Source organism: Hippopotamus amphibius, chromosome 13 (genome assembly GCF_030028045.1).
Source record: "Hippopotamus amphibius kiboko isolate mHipAmp2 chromosome 13, mHipAmp2.hap2, whole genome shotgun sequence".
In the NCBI taxonomy this organism is placed as follows: domain Eukaryota; kingdom Metazoa; phylum Chordata; class Mammalia; order Artiodactyla; family Hippopotamidae; genus Hippopotamus; species Hippopotamus amphibius.
The window spans coordinates 64,080,003-64,097,095 of record NC_080198.1 but is presented as its reverse complement, the minus strand read 5'-3'; the positions used below and the strand labels follow the sequence as shown (position 1 = coordinate 64,097,095).

Here is a 17,093-nt window from a genome sequence, read left to right as displayed (position 1 = left end):
GATAGATTCTCAATGAACCTGTCCACAGGCTTCTCGGGTTAAGATGTCCAGGTAATCAATAATTCCCACTAGTAACTAAAATAGAACAAAAACATCTTAGTGCAAAATATCACATGCTAAAAGCTTATTTATCAAAGAATACACTTTACCAGTTACAGCAGTCTCAAAAATCCATACACTTCATCTCTGGCACTTTCAAAAAGTTGGACAACTACCCCAAAATCATAATTACATTTTCCTTTCTGTATTTTTCTTCTTCTATAGTTAGGCCTCCCAAACAGCTACATTTTAATTAAGTTATCCTAGATTTTTAAAACCTCACTGCAGAAAGGGGAATAAAAAAATGCACATGCATTAACATCCTTAACTCTAGCCAAAAAGGTCTTTCCCACTAGCTTCATAGAATAGCGCCAGTTAAGGAAGCTCTATTAACTTGCACAGACCAGCCAGTCAAGGGCTCTGTTTACTCGACTGGTCACACTTCTTTGCTGATAGTTTGCAAAATCTAGGGGATGATTATCAGGGTTGCGGCTGGATGGGAATGGATTGAAAAGAAAAAAAAAAGGGGGGGGGGGTGAAATACTACGTGAATCCTTCCTTCCTCTGAGCCAAAGAGGAAGGTTTCGGACACGGGGGTAGGTTAGGAATGAAACCTACAACTGTGGCCGGAGAAAAGGCTGCTGGGGAGAATTCCTTCCAGGCAGGAATGGGATGAGAAGTACAGGGCTTCAGGACTGGTGGGTGTTTGCCTACAGTTCCGGCCTCTGGTTTCAGCTGATAGACAAAAGGAACTCCGGGATTCCCAGCGACGGGAACCACTTTGGGTTTCAGCAGCCCCAAGGAGCCACAGGGGGGCCACCTTGGAGAGGCCACGGATGGAGGTGCAGCCTCCACACGGAGGTTTTCCTTCCAGAAGGCTGGGAACGCCTCGACACCCCGCCCCGCCCTGAGATCGGGGTGTGTCTTTTGAAGGGGGAGGGGGTGCCCGACAGCCTTGCCAATCCTTGACGAGGGGTCGCCTCCGGTCGGTGTCCAGCTCCGCTCACCTACCCCGGCCGCCGCTCCCGCCCCCGCCCGGCCCGCGGCGGAACGACTGGAGAAGTCGGGTCTGGAGCCGGAGGCTGGAAAGGGTAGGTGGGTGGATGGGTCAGGTCGGAGCCTCGGCCACAGACCCCGAGATTCCGACCCGAGGGTGGGGCCTCGCTTCCACCGCCTCCGCTGCTGCCGCCGCCGCCGCCGCCGCCCCTCGGTTACCTCGGTCCCGGCCGCCGCCGCCGCCGCCGCTGCGGACTCTCAGCCTCAGACACTTGCTTCGCTGAGAAGCCGCCGTCGCCAGCGCTCCCCAGACTCCGACTGCAGCCGCCTTCACCGCCCAGCTCGGAGCACGCTCCCAGCTCCAGAGCCTCCTCCTGGCCCCGGGCAACTGCCAATTCCAGCTGCCCCAGCAGCCTCCGCCGCGCTCTTCCCAACCCCCACCGGCCAACCGCCGCCGCCGCCGCCGCCGTCAGGGAAGTGACTGTCTCAGGCAGCCCCGGACCGGCCGGCTCCGCCCCGCCCTGCGGCCCCGCCCTCTCGGCCCAGGCCCCGCCCCTCCCGGCCGCACGGCCTTTCTTCGGCCGCCGGCTCCGCCCCCTTGCCTCCCCCCTCCCCCACTGCGCCGTCCCGTTGCCGCCCGTGCCTGGGCGTGTGCAGCCGCTCGGGACCCGCTGTTTGCGCCGCGGGGAGACCTTTCTGGGGGACAGCCTAGCGGCTCCGCCTTACTCGGGGACGGGGGCGGAGAAGGGGGCGGGGGCTGCGTTCTCACGTCCCAGAGCTCACGCGAGTCGCTGCCCCCACCCACCCCGTCACCGCTCGGCCCTGAGCCTTCCTTTGTCTTCCAGGCCGAGGGACTCTCTGGCTTTTGGGGCCGTATCCGCTGCTAGGAGGGGCAGTTGAGCTGGGAGAGTTGCCCCTTGCCACTCCCTTAACCCTCTTGTCTCCAAAGGCCACTCCAGGCCCGTTGTATTCCTCAGTCATGCGGGTCCCCTTTCAGTAAATTACGATGATGCTTTAACTATCTCAGTTTGGGACTAAGAGAGGCAAGTAAGGACCGGGAAGAAGGTTGTAAAACTAAAAATAGTAGGGGTAGGGGGCGATGTTCCCACCTGCCTTGTGAGATGGACATGGCCTGCACCAGACGGAGGTTGAAAGCAATCACGATTGGGTCTCAGGCACCTACCCTTCTGGACCGATTGATCGCCCGCAGAGGCCACTATAGAAAAAAAAAAAAAAGACCATGGCCCAGGCCAGAATGCCGAATAAAATGAACTGCCCCATAGGACTTGACCACAGGGCAGTTACTTTTGACCTAGACAAGCCAGTTGTTTGCATTAAAGTGGACCTGGATCAGATTCCAAATTTCTGCTGGAAAAATACTGTCAACTGATGGAGTAGGAAATGTAGTATGTTTATTATTATTATTAATGCTAAAACCATGAGTTCTCCTCCCATTCTCCATTAATTTAAAAGTGCTTATTTCTTAAATGTTGAGCCAGCCTCCCATCTGTTTTTAGAAATTTCAAAGTATAGCGATCACTCTTAACCAGAAAAGTGGATTGTGCTTGTGCTTACGCTTCCATTCTGTTTATTCCCAGGCTGTCCATGCCATGTGAGGTTTATTGATATTAATCTTCAACGCATTTGTTGCAACTTCTGAGGTTCTTTTCCAAAGCACAAGCAAAAAAGGCAGAAAAGAGTAAATGCTTCAGAATTAGAGTGATGAAGATTGATTTTTTAAGAGTTACAATTTTGATATCCATTTGCTTAAGCATTTTTTCTTTTGTGGTAGACAAAGCTGCTTAAGCAATTTTAATTACCACTTAAATTGTTTGCCATACATTATTGTCGTTGGAAAAGTTGATTCCTTCAGTTTCAAGGTTGCAAAATTGTATGTTTAGAGAAAATTTTAAATAAGAAATACGTACATCATATAATCATTTCCTTTAGACTATTTGCTAATACAATAATTAAAATAATTTCTGCCCAATAGGGAGAGCAGTTACAGAAACTTGGTTTAGTGAACCTATTTTTTTAAGGTAACTAACCATCATGGAATGCTGTTCTAAATAACTTCAGCAATGACTAAGATGTAATTAATCTTCAGGCTTATTTAGAATTTTCTTTTACTTTCAAGTTTATTTCACGTTTCATTTTTATAGTTTTTTGCTTTCCCTAATAAAAAATCTTCTGAAAAGCAGGGACTATGCCCTCTACACCTTTGTAGGTGTGTAGCAAGTTTCCCTGCATGTAAAGCATGTCTGTTCTTTTACGCCAGGCTCACTTACTTAGAGACTTACTATGTGTATGGTATTATGTTGGGCATAGTGGTAGGTTATAAAGATGGATGCACACAGTTTCTTCAAATCTGAGAGGCTGTTGCAGAGCAAAGGAAACTTGGGACTGCTCTAGCCATTGTTTCTTGTAAGAATATCCATTCATCTTGCCAGTATTTGATATGAAGCAATGATGTTTCTCAAACTCTTTCCAACTCCTCTTGGCCAAATTACTGAAATCTCCACTGTTAAAAATATATATAGCTATATAGATGTAGATATATATATATATATATATATATATATATGGCTTATTGGGCCTGTTTATTGACCAAACCAGGACATTTTTGAGAACAAAAAGGAGACAATAAAAACAATTAAAATTGTGTACTTCTTAGATATATTTATTGATTGAAAACTTTGTTCTATTATATTTGGTAGAGATGTTAGAGTCCTATTTAAACATTATTTTTCAAAAAATAATAAAATATGTATTAAAACATAAATGTATGTTTACATATCAAATTTTAGAAAACATCTTTTTACCGATTACCTGAATGCTAAAAGTGACATAGGCAGAGTACTTACTTTTAGTACCTTTTCACCTACTTTAATCAATTTCTTAGCATATTTTATCCACCATCAAATACAGTAAAACGTTGGATTGCGAGTAACTTGTTCTGCGAGTATTCTGCAAGATGAGCAAACATTTCTAATAAATTTTAACTTGATAAATGAGCGATGTCTTGCAGTATGAGTAGTACATGACGCCAAACATCATATGATCACAACTGAGCCAATGGTTCTCTCTCTCACTGTGGGATTTCTCCAATTCTGCTTGGAGGAAACTGTGGCCTGATTGCGTTCTTGGACATGACTTAGAGGGGCTTGCTCATGAACAGGAGCTGCCAGTCGTCGATGAAATTGTGTCCTTGGGGACGACCATGGGACTGGAGATCAATGAGGACAACATTTAAGAGCTGGTGGAGGAACATGGCCAGGAGCTGACCACCGACTAAATGATGGATCTGCATCGTGAGCAACAGCAAGAGGTTATGGAGATCTTGTCAGCAGAGGAGGAGAAAAAGGCGGAGGAATCCCTCACTTCAAATGAGATTAGGGAGGTGTGTAAGATGTGGGAAACAGTGCAAAATTTTGTAGAAAAGCACCACCCAAATAAGGCTGTAGCAGTGTGAGCGATGAATCTGTTTAATGACGATGCAATGTCACATTTCTGCGAAATCCTCAAAAGGAGGCAAAAGCAAGTGTCATTGGATAGGTTCCTTGTTAAAGTTACAGGAAAAGAAAAAGATTCCATTGAGCCAATAGATAGCAGTGATTCCGTTGGTGATAGTGAAAGTCTTCCTACACAATAACCCTCCTCTCTTATCTCCCTCACATCAGCCACCAAGGTTTTAAAAGGTGAGTGCTGGTTGATTTGTTTTTCTTTATATTTTGTATTTTCTTTATTATTTTGTGTTATATTACAGTATTGTAATCATTTTTATATGAATATTTTTGGGTTTCCATTATTTCTTATGGGGAAATTCACTTTGATATACAAGTGCTTTGGATTACAAGCATGTTTCCAGAACAGATTATGCTCACAAACCAAGGCTTTACTTGTACCAGTATTTTTCTAAAGAATGCATTCTTAAATGTGATTTTCCTTATTTTTAATTTGTTCATTAAATTGACTGAAATCTTCACAGTTGCATAAATTTGAAATTATTGACACCTTCAACTAATGCTTCTTGGTAGGCCATAATGATTTTAATTGAAAAATTTTCTCTATAAGTACTGAGGTACCTAGTAAGTTCAAAGCAAACTCTGATAAAGAAAATATATTCTTGTAAAATATATTCTGATTTCTTTATATTGAAATGTATAATTTTTTCAGCTCAAGTCTTTTCACAGGTGTGTCTTTTTGAAAACAGAGTAACATCTTTCAACAAATATTTTTACAAAACAAACTTCCTCATATAAATTTTCTTTATGTTTATGTTGATGGTTTCAATTAAATTTAGATATTACAAAATTATAGGTCTTCTGATTTTAAACCCATTTGGATACAAAATATAATTTTATCCAATTGAAAACAGCAGGTCCTTCAAAAGATTCTCCCCACAAGTTGAGATATTCCAAAGCCCAAATATAAATTTGAAAACTGGGTCTTTTATAATATTTGTACTCTCATCATGTAGTACATTTAATTCCTTCTTTGACTGGTAGAGATAAATTTCAGTATCTTCCTGTTTGAAACCTTTGTTTTCAGTAATTATAATACTTTAAAAAGCTGAAGACGAATACTTTGATTTGCATTTCAATGATTTTAAATGAAATGCTGTGAAAATTTAGAGGACTCATTTTAGTCCTCTAGTTTAACTAGCATAGGTCACTCAAGTTTATTTACAGGGTAATTTATTTTTTTTCATTGAAGTAGAGTTGATTTACGATATTATATTAGTACAGGTGTACAACATTCAATATTTTTATGGATTATACTTCATCTAAAGTTATTAGGGAACAATGACTATATTTCCCAGTGCTGTACAATATATCCTTGTTACTTATCTATTTTATACATAGTAGTTTGTGACAAAGTAATTCTTTAAGTAGTTATCACTGGCAGTCTTTCAGATTATGTCACAAAGTTAAAGAACTCTGTTCATTGTACAAAAGCATTCAGCCTACTTGATATGTGCTCTATTACAGGGTGACTCAACCTCTGTTTCACATATTTCAGATATATCTTACCTTTAATTTTCCACATTTACCACTGATTCTCAGAAGTGGCATCCTGGTGAGTTCATGCATGTCAAAGGCAGCAGCAGTAGGCCAGGGCACACCTGACTAGCACACCAAGCACCTGGTAGGATCAGCAAGCTTGAAAGTTTCACTGACTCCTACCAAGACCAGGAGCTGGCTGTTCCTAGCCTCTCATATCCAGCTGAATTTTGTTTTATAAGCTAGTGTCCTACAAACTATCCTTGAAAGGAAGGGGTTAGTTACTTTGCATCTGGAAAGAGTCCGGAAAAGAGTTGTTGCTGACAGTCTTCCAGATTTCTCCGCAAATTTAAAGAACTCTGTTCATTGCTAATGTATCTCACACACTAGTAAATACGACCATGGCAGAAGCTGGAAATACATTTGAAGGTCTACCAAACCCATTCCAGATTATTTTAATACTACTATTAATAACAGTGCTTGGTTTACACAAACATGCACAAGGTATGTTAGTGATGTTAACTGGACTTGATGTGGTCCTAGACTATAGAAAGTCTTTGATTGACAGTCAGCATAATGATAGGAGCATCCAGCTGTGGCCGCCCTCTTAAATACCCTTTTTAAAAGAGTGCTTATTTAAGCCTTACATCTGAAAATTGCTGTTGCCTGCTGTATTTGTTCCTGTTCTTGAAGACAAGCCTAAAAAGAGTTTTTTGCTTATAAAATGTGTAAGCTATAGGCCTTTCCTTCAAAGAATTAAACACACTCCAAAATAAGATCTATTTTGCAGAATTATCAGCCAAGGGGAATCCAGACGCACTAGCTGTGGTTATTGAGTAGCTGGTTACAATGCTCCACCTTATCCTACAGGCTTTTAGAACAAGAATTCTCAAGGCTCCAAAATTACACTTACAGTACACGTGATAGAATGAAACCGAAATTCATCTTCTTGTCTACCTCTCAAATACAGCAAGGAATTTAAAGAAGGAAATTAGGATCCTCTAAAATATGTCCCTCCAATGGATTCTCATAATTGCATTTTCCTACTTTTTCTTCTATAAGCCCATACCCAACCACAGAGTCGCCATCATCCTTTTATCAAATCTTTCATCCTGATAACGGTCCTTCATTAAGTATTCTCTGAATCTCATTTTGAATATCTGAGGACAGTTGAAACTGATTTAGCAATATTACCTTCCGACTCCTATGTTACATGGTTATATGTAAAAAATAGCAATAATTAGATATAATTATAGTAATCTGAAACTAATGTTAAATGTCATTGATCAAAGTGGACTTCCATAACTGTATTATGTCCACTATGCATTCTTTGACCAAGTTACAGTGAAATATTAAGTATAATTAATCTCTTGATTTGCTGTGCCTAGTTATTAACTTGATAGGTTCCCAGATAAATGAGAAATATAATTTTATTTGTTGTCCTCTGTCTCTCTGCTCTTCTAGAAGCATTCCTTATTTTGTCTTTTTTCTAGGTCTATTACTTACTAGGCTAGCATGCCTTGGTATTAGCAACCTCTGGGAGGTAGGTTGTATTAATTTGGGAGATAAATATTATATACTAGAAAGCATAAAGAAAAGCTGATCAAAGTGTCTGTGGGAGTAACTTGTCTTGGAAGGCATTTTTCTAAGGTCACAGAGGCTCCTGGGAATCCCATGCTTCCCATCCCACACAGTTGCCAGGGAACTCGTTTATGTTGATGCTGATGGTGGAAGCAGAGGCAGCTGTACAACATAGCAGCACCAAGAGGCCTATGGCAGGGCGGTTAACTTCTCACAAAGCTCGTTTGTTTTATTTTTTCTCCATTAGGCTACATATCAAATGACCTCCATAATGTAACTGATCATTTCCTTACTAGTCAGTTTTATCTGGGTCCTATATTTCTTATTAGCACGCTTCACTTAGCCTAAAATGTGATTATTCCTTTAGATCATTCCTTATGTGTTCATTTAATTTTGAGTAAGCCCTCTCTATTTTTAAACATTTTTCTGACTGAAATGTAACTAAAATCCCAAGTCTGGAACTGAATCGGTTGAGGTGAACAATGTGCCACATCTTTTAACTATGAAACACATCAAGTACCCTATCAGAGATAATTGCTATGCTAGAAACATACTGAAAATACCACCCAAAATTATTTTCTGACAGGCACATGTATAGATCCCCACGCTCCCAAAAAAGGAAGCAATGTTTTTATGCCTTTTTTCCAACTATTAATGCTACCAGTCCAAAGTAGGTAGGACAGGAACCGTACCTGATAAAATTTACACGCTTAGCAGTTGTCTCATATTGTACATGGTCTGACCTGTAACTTGCATTAACCAATAGAATGTGGCAGAGGGATGTTATATTCACTCCAGGCCCAGATCTGAAGAGAACTGGCAGCTTCTGTGTCACACCTTGGAATGCTCATTTTTGGGAATCACTATTGAAGAAGTCTGGCTACCCTGCTAAAGAGACCATGTGGAGAGACCACATAGCGAGGCCACGTGGAGAGGCCTTGAGGTCAGATGGAGATGTAGAGAGGTCCAGCCAACGTAGCATTCTAGTTGGGCTTCCTGATGACTCCAGCCCCAACCACTATTAACTGGAACCCCACGAAGAACCCCAGGAAAGCCCACTGGAAGTGTTGTCCAGCTGAGCCCAGTCAAACCACAGAACTGTAAGACATGTCAAAATGATTGCTACTCTAAGCCTCTGTGGAATCATTTGTTATATAGAAATAAATAACTAAAACACTACCTGATGGAAATAAGAAATCTAGTGTTTGGCAATTACTTCATGTTATTTCTCTGTCTCTTTCTTTATCTAGTCTCTTGGGCAACTGAAATAGTCCTGAAAAACTGAAACAACATTATTTATACCATCTTAGTTTTCTATACGCTATCCATTTGAGAAATAGAGAAATGAAGTTAAGTGAACTTTTTAAAATTATATAGAGTGAATGAGAGTTTATATTTATTTCCAAGTGTCTTTTCTCTCCACCACAAATTTCTTAGCACATTAGAAACCTTTACTCAACAAGAACCTCTCTGATTCTAGCCTGTCAGATAGCCATACGATACTTTCAAACAACAAACATCTGGCTCTAGCAAAGTGCCTTGTAATAAATGAGAATCAGAAGTTGCCCTCCCAGTTTACCAACTGGGATGGTGTTTCAGGGGGTGATCTAAATCAGAAGCACATTATCTCAATAATGTTGATTAAATTTTTGAATGCCTAGAGATTGACTCCTTCAGACTTTAAAAAGAATAAAACATTTTGGTTTAGCATTAGCCTTAAGTAATAAAAGCTTTTGTTTCATTTCTGTTTCTTTTTTCTTAGGGGATTCTATATTTGGCAAAGAACACATTAAAAAACTTACACAGATAAGAGATCTAAATTTTGGGTGAACAAACATAATTTATTCAAAATTTTATTTTTAATACTAGAATACTTAACATGGAGGCAAATTGGTTTACCCAAAGATCATAGCTTTTATTTTTTTATAATTTATTATTTTTTGGGGAGTACACCAAGTTCAATCATCTGTTTTTATACACATATTCCCGTATTCCCTCCCTCCCTCGACTCCCCCCCACCTTCCCCGTCCCAGTCCTCTAAGGCATCTTCCATCCTCGAGTTGAACTCCCTTTGTTATACAACAACTTCCCACTGGCTATCTATTTTACAGTTGGTAGTATATATATGTCTGTGCTACTCTCTCGCTTCGTCTCAGTTTCCCCTTCACCCCCCCCCAAACCTCGAGTTCTCCAGTCCATTCTCTACATCTGTGTCCTTGTTCTTGTCTTGTCACTGAGTTCATCAGTACCATTTTTAGATTCCGTATATGTGAGTTAGCATACAATATTTGTCTTTCTCTTTCTGACTTACTTCACTCTGTATGACAGACTCTAGGTCTATCCACCTCATTACATAGAGCTCCCTCTCATCCCTTTTTATAGCTGAGTAATATTCCATTGTATATATATGCCACATCTTCTTTATCCACTCATTTGTTGATGGGCATTTCAGTGGCTTCCATGTCCTGGCTATTGTAAATAGTACTGCAATAAACATTATGGTACAAGTTTCTTTTGGGATTATGGTTTTCTTTGGGTATATGCCCAGTAGTGGGATTACTGGATCATATGGTAGTTCTATTTGTAGTTTTTTAAGGAAGCTCCAAACTGTTTTCCATAGTGGCTGTACCAGCACTCCCACCAACAGTGCAGGAGAGTTCCCTTTTTTCCACACCCTCTCCAACATTTATTGTCTCTAGATTTTGTGATGATGGCCATTCTGACCGGTGTGAGGTGATACCTCATTGTGGCTTTGACCTGCATTTCTCTAATAATTAGTGATGTTGAGCATCTTTTCATGTGTTTGTTGGCCTTCTGTATGTCTTCTATGGAGAAATGTCTATTTAGGTCTTCTGCCCATTTGTGGATTGGGTTATTTGCTTTTTTAGCATTAACCTTCATGAGCTGCTTGTATATTTTGGAGGTTAATCCTTTGTCCGTTGTTTCATAGGCAACTATTTTTTCCCATTCTGAGGGTTGCCTTTTAGTCTTGTTTATGGTTTCTTTTGCTGTGCAAAAGCTTTTAAGTTTCATGAGGTCCCATTCGTTTATTCTTGATTTTATTTCCATGATTCTAGGAGGTGGGTCCAAAAGGATCTTGCTTTGATGGATGTCATAGAGTGTTCTGCCTATGTTTTCCTCTAGGAGTTTTATCGTGTCTGGCCTTCCATGTAGGTCTTTAATCCATTTGGAGTTTATTTTTGTGTGTGGTGTTAGGAAGTGTTCTAATTTCATTCTTTTACATGTAGCTGTCCAATTTTCCCAGCACCACTTATTGAAGAGGCTGTCTTTTTTCCATTGTATACTCGTGCCTCCTTTGTCAAAGATAAGGTGCCCATATGTGTTTGGGCTTACTTCTGAGTTCTCTATTCTATTCCATTCATCTTCCTTTCTATTTTTGTGCCAGTACCATACTGTCTTGATAACTATGGCCTTGTAGTATAGTTTGAAGTCAGGAAGCCTCATTCCTCCAACTCCATTTTTCCTTCTCAAGATTGCTTTGGCTATTCGGGGTCTTTTGCGTTTCCGTACAAATGGTAAGATTTCTTGTTCTAGTTCTGTGAAAAATGCCATTGGTAATTTGATCGGGATTGCATTGAATCTGTAAATTGCTTTGGGTAGTACAGTCATTTTCGTGATGTTGATTCTTCCAATCCAGGAACATAGTATGTCCCTCCATCTGTTTGTGTTGTCTTTGATTTCTTTCATCAATGTCTTAAAGTTTTCTGCATACAGATCTTTTGCCTCCTTAGGCAGGTTTATTCCTAGGTATTTTATTCTTTTGGTTGCAATGGTGAATGGGAGAGTTTCCTTAATTTCTCTTTCTGCTCTTCCGTTGTTAGTGTATAGGAATACAAGAGATTTCTATGCATTAATTTTGTATCCTGCTACTTTACTAAACTCATCAATGAGTGCTAGCAGTTTTCTGGTAGAGTCTTTAGGGTTTTCTATATATAATACCATGTCATCTGCAAAGAGTGACAATTTTACTTCTTTTCCAATTTGGATTCCTTTGATTTCTTTTTCTTCTCTGATTGCTGTGGCTAAAACTTCCAAAACTATGTTGAATAATAATGGTGAGAGCGGACACCCTTGTCTTGTTCCTGTTCTTAGAGGGAATTCTTCCAGTTTTTCCCCACTGAGAACGATGTTGGCTTTTGGTTTTTCATATATGGCTTTTATTATGTTGAGGTAATTTCCTTCTATGCCCATTTTCTGGAGAGCTTTTATCATAAATGGATGTTGAACCCAAAGATCATAGCTTTATGTAAGAATCCATCAAACTGGTTGTTATAATCAATAAAGGATAATAAAGCTGAATGTTTTCAATCAAATCAGGTGAACTAAGAGCCCAGAGAAGGTGGGAAGAGAAGTGACCAACTTTATCCTGGGAAAGGTACACTTTGAGAAGAAGTAATCCTTTTTTCTAAGAGTTCACATGGAAGAAAGAAAGGGAATATGGTTTGGAGATTTTGAGAAGGACTGTATCTGAGAAACAGCATTGTCTGTAAGGTCAAATCATGGTTGAAATGTTAGGAGGGTGAAGGCTTTAGGGAAATTAGTTTGGGTCAGGGTCACCATATACAGCTGCATAGGCTGTTCACTGCACAACTGTAGGTGACACCATTCAAATGGACTATGATCCACTTCAGATGGATCAGATTGTATCAAAGTAGTGAGTGCATTTAGAGATGGTGTTTGAGAACCCACAGTCAATGGTTTGATACATAAGGGCTTGTTTCTTTTGTGTAATAAAAAGTCTGATGGCATGGCTTATATAGTAAGGAGCTCAGCAGTATTTGGGAAGCCCTCTTCATCTTTCTCTCTGCCATCCTAAGTATCTTTCATTTCATTGTCACGTCATGGTAGGATGGCCAATTTGTCCTGGTTTTAAAACTGAAAGTTACACTGCTGAGAAAACTCCTTAGTCCCTGGTAAGCCAGGACAGTTGGTCACCCTACATGGTCTCAAGATGACCTTCTACCTCCAGCTTCTCATATCCATTGGGGCCAGGAAGAAGATGAGGGAAGAATTAGGGAATGAGAAATAGGTGGCACCTATATCAGGAAAGCAAAACTTTCCCAGTAATTCTCAGCACACATCATATTTACCAGAACTACAAAAAGTAGGCTGGGAAATGTATTGTATTAGCTAGACACATTGCTGCCCTGGAGAAAAAAATCAGCATTCTAATGTAAGAAGCAGAGACAGTTCATTAGGAAGACACTTACCACTATCTGCATAGCTTTGTCACTTTCTCCAGGAATGCTCAGCATCCTTGGAGCAGGAATGAAGAAAGCAGACAAGGATGGCAAACCAGGGCTGGGGGTTGTCAAAGAAAAGTATCAGAAAGCTAAGGAAACACATTATTTTGGTGTATGCATGTCATTGTTGAAATGGCTCATTACGCAGTGCATACTGGGAAAGGAGTTCAATAAAGCTAGGAAAGATGTCACCTACTGAGAACAATGATAGAAGATGGGAAGTTTATAATAAAATATCAAGATTCTTTTTAAGTCCTAGGAAAAAAATTGACTTGAGAAGTCAATAATTTCTTTCATTTTATTGGCATCAGATTATTTCCCTTCAACTTGATATTGACCAAGTAGTTCTATTTTATTTATTTTAACATTTTGAAACTTAGGGAGGAAATTTTACTTGAATTTGTCTTAAAATTATATTTCTTTTACACTGATAATAAATCAATAAATACATTAACAATGAAAATAATATACAAACAGGTGAAGTTGATACCTGAAAGGTTTTTTAAATTTTTATTTTTAATGAAAATGCAAGTGAAAAGCCAAGCATTTTAATGTCACATGACAATTGAATAAATCATGGATTGAAAAGTAACACCATTTATCTGTAAATCATCAGTGACAACTGAATTGAGATCACCTTCTGTTTAAGTTAGACCACATTTAAATTCATATTACGTGCATTTATTCAGACCGGGAATAAACAGGTCAAAGGATATAGAATAAATGATCCAAATATACAATTATTTTTGAGTCAAGACACAGTGAATGATCAATTTCTCAGTGGGAGAATCCTCCTCTATAAGAGCTTTTAAAAGTTCAAACTGGAGATACTATATGTTTGCACAAAGAAGGTCAAGAAATTCCACTGACCATGTGTCAAGATTTTGAGATGAAGAAAAATAATAAGATGAGCTTACTAGGCACCTAAAGAAAGCAATTGCCAGTCAATGTGATAGCTATATCCTGGTCTGCAATCTGCTGAAGCAGGTAACCTTTTTGCTTCTCAGTCTAGAGAACAAGATTTCCTAGATTTAGGCTTTATTTTCTACACTGGGGTAGATCAATTTTACCCCCAAAGGATTTCTTACTTCTCTATGCCAAGGAGGAAAAAAATCAAGAAAAAAGAGAAATCAGGTAATAATAGAACAGAGCAAATATTACCTGCAAAACTGGCTGCCTAACCCTGAGAAGCTGAATATGGATTTAGGCCTGTGAACTCTTGTATCGATAAAATAATCCTGGAAATTTTGACTTCTTCAAAAGAAACAAAATCTATATATAATTTTTATTTAATAAAATTTATTTTTTATTACAAAAATATCATAAAATAATACATTTTTCTGAAACAATGTTAAGTCCTTTTTTTTTTTTTTTTTTTTTTTTTTGGCACACGGGCTTAGTTGCTCCGCGGCATGTGGGATCTTCCTGGAGCAGGGATTGAACTCATGTCCTCCGCATTGGCAGGCAGACTCCCAACCACTGCACCACCTAGGAAGCCCAAGTCCTTTTGACTTAGTAGAAAAGAATATCATCAAATGTTGATAAAAAGTCTCCTTTTTTAGCACATGTGTCAAAAAAGGCTCTGTACTAAAAGGAAAGGTATTTGAAGGTGAACTTGCTTTTTGCCACTAAACCAGTTTTTTGTGGAGTGTTAGATTTTTATCTGAAAGTTATCTGTTGCTACATCACATACCATAACCTAATTGGTGGCTTAAAACCACACTAATTTATTATTTCTCACAATTCTCTGGATCAACTGGATGGGTCTTCTGCTGGTCTTCCCTGGGCTCCCTCATTTAGTTGCGTTCAGCTGACTTCACTCCCATGTTTGGGTCACCAGCTAGGTTGGCTGCAAAGAATGAGGTGGGCTTCTCTGTATGCTTCTTCACAGCAAGGTGGCCTTGGAGTTCTGTGAGAGCTCAGACAGAATCTGGAAAGCCTCTGAGGCCTTGCTCTGGAACTCACCCAGTGTCCCTTCTGCCAGATTTTACAGGTCAAAGAAATTCACAAGGACAGATTCAAGGGGTGGGGAAAGACTCTACCTATTGATGGGATGGTCATGTTTTTTTAAGTACGACAAACAGAAATCTTTAAGAATTTGACAAATGATGTAAACTCTCCATTAAGGAAAAAACATGTACACATACACAAAGTCTGTGTTAATTTTAAAGGAATGATACCCTTCTATGTCCTAGGACTCCAGATTAAGAAACTAAGAAACTCTGATTTAAACAGCTTCCCCTAAATTCAATGTGCCACCTAACAGGAATAAACAGGAATACAGTCAAAAAATTAAAAAAAAAAAGTTTATCTGCATTGACTTTTTTCTTTGCCTTAGGTTTTGTATTTATAAAAAATTATGTTTTAACTCAACAAAACAGGACTTTGAGGAGTTAAGGCTCAGAAAACATGAATATCATAGTTGAACAGAGACTGATAATTTGACCTTGAATGGAATATCACATATAAATTAATACATAGCAAAGGACAATATCCTCTTCTAGCTCTATAAAAATGTTCTTATTTTAATCAACTTGTCATTCTATCTCCAAATTCTTTTAATCTAAGGCTGTTAGAAGCAACTTAATTTTATCTTCTTTAGTCATTGGTGGTTGAAGGGAGTTCCCTCAAATAGGAAAGTGAAGTAGAATTTTTGCTTAGTATCAATCTTTGCTTAGTTTTAGTAATTATTAAAAAATTAACTGGTGTGTGTTGAAGGATACATCAATGTGAACACTTTTCAAAAACAACTTCACACTTAGTAACTGACATCAGCAATATCTCCTCAAGACATTAAGAAATACTAGTTATCATAACCTTTGTAATGTTCACAAGTATTACAAGGCATGGTAATTTAATTTGGCTAACTTTCAATTAAAATGAATAAAGAATATTTTTTTGCTTGTATTTGTTTCTAAACATTCATTATTTGCTTCCAGAATAATTTAGAAATGTTACATAAGTACCTGGCATTTCAGTCTATAATCTGTAATTGCAAGATAAAAGCAAGACTTTCAGATAGGTACACAGGTTACATAAAGGAAATTCTCACACAGTTCCTGACATTCAAGAGGAACAAGGTGCTGTTACTTGATAATAAGAGCAAGAGGCTGGAGAGAAGAACATATTTTAATCACGGTATGTTCTCAGACCAAGGCAGAAATGATTATTGAAAAGTTCACGTAGGGAGGTTTACATGAGAACCAAAGTCCACAAATTATATACTAAATTGAAATGAAACATAACAGTTGAAGCCTCACAGCAGAACTAAACCCAACCACAGGTGATAATTTTAAGGGAGACTTTTTTTTTTGATACAAAGAGATTGAAGTAGAGAAAGATTTAATACACCATTGTTGGCTTTGGAGATGGACAGGGCTGTGTGCAAGGATTAAAGAGTGGCTGCAAGGAGCTGAGAGTGACTCCTGGCCAACCGCCAACAAAGAAATGGAGATCTTAGTCCTCTAAGTGCAAGGAACTGCGTTCTGCCAATAACAAGAAGGAGCCTGGAGGAGGACCTTGAATTCCAGATGAAAACACAGTCAACTGACATCTTGAGTTTAGCCTTGAATTCCTGGAACCCACTTGAGCTTGCCTGGACTTCTGATGGACAGACATTGTGAGATAATAAGTGGATGCTGTTTTAAACTCCTAAGTTTGTGATGATATATTTTGCAGTAGAAAACTAATACAGATCTTGGTAGCAAGGGTGCCACCATAACAAATGCCCAAAAATATGGAAGGGATTTTGAAAGCTGGCAGTGAACTGAGGCTATTAGAATTGTGAAGAGCATGGTAGAAAAAGCCTAGGTTGCTTGGAAAGACTGTGAGTAGAAAGATGAACACTAACCATGCTGCTGCTGAGGGCTCAGAAGGGAGTGAGCAAGGTGTTACTAGAAACTGGAGGAAGGGAGATCCTTATTATGTAGTAGTGGGAAGTTTAGGAAAATTGTTTCCTGCAGTTATATAGAAAGCAGAACTTGTAAATAATAAACCTGGATATTGAATTGTGATTATTAAGCAAAAAAGAACCAGGACATGCTGATTTAGGACATTCTCAGCCTATGGAGATGGCAAAAGATGCTAAAATTAAGAGATTACTCCTGAACATGTGTGGCTCTACAACCTTTTGCTGCAACCCTAAAAAAATCTAAAGGTCAGGGTATTCAATCACGGAAGGTTAAGGTGTGCTTCACAGATCTCAGTCAAA

The 17,093-nt window shown here is 39.2% G+C and overlaps 1 protein-coding gene across 2 annotated transcripts in view; it reads right to left on the bottom strand.

Annotated features, from left to right (window-relative positions):
• ANKRD50 (ankyrin repeat domain containing 50) overlaps positions 1 to 1,393 on the bottom strand; it is a 40,259-nt gene extending 38,866 nt beyond the window's left edge. Inside the window, exon 1 of one of the 2 annotated variants that reach the window (XM_057705473.1) lies at positions 1,255 to 1,393. The gene's annotated coding sequence lies outside the window, so the exon portion shown is untranslated. The remainder of the gene's footprint in view (positions 1 to 1,254) is intronic. The other variant, XM_057705474.1, reaches the window with a different exon arrangement.
• Positions 1,394 to 17,093: the final 15,700 nt, after the last annotated feature.